At 54.3% G+C, this 372-nt stretch overlaps 1 long non-coding RNA gene across 1 annotated transcript in view; it reads left to right on the forward strand.

Annotated features, from left to right (window-relative positions):
* Positions 1–372, forward strand: part of LOC107574236 (uncharacterized) — a 15,112-nt gene that overhangs the window by 10,137 nt on the left and 4,603 nt on the right. The window lies entirely within an intron of this gene.

Below are 372 nucleotides of genomic sequence, written 5' to 3' on the forward strand. Positions count from 1 at the left end.
GTCAGCTCCCTGAAAACCCTGAAAATCTCTGCAGCTGCAGAAGAAGAAAAAAAAGTTTAATTCAGGCGAACCAAAACAACGCAGGTGAATGCCACCTGCAAGCAGGCCGAGGTGAATTCAATGTCACAAATGAACTGGAATATGCTTGCAGACCACAAGGTGAACAGACAGGGAAAACACGAAACAGAACTTCCCCTGGCAAGCAGGCCCAGACCCCCTCAGCCAAGAGTCCGAACCTGCGAGGGGGGGGCGAGAGCCCACTGTTCACACGTCACCAACCAGCAGCCACAAGGGAGTGGGGCAAGGACCTTTCCAGAGGGTCACTGCAGACACACATACCGTGTGACCCCACAGACCCCAACGAGCTGGCCA

This window comes from Sinocyclocheilus grahami, unplaced genomic scaffold (genome assembly GCF_001515645.1).
Source record: "Sinocyclocheilus grahami isolate Dianchi unplaced genomic scaffold, SAMN03320097.WGS_v1.1 scaffold2156.1, whole genome shotgun sequence".
Classification (NCBI taxonomy): domain Eukaryota; kingdom Metazoa; phylum Chordata; class Actinopteri; order Cypriniformes; family Cyprinidae; genus Sinocyclocheilus; species Sinocyclocheilus grahami.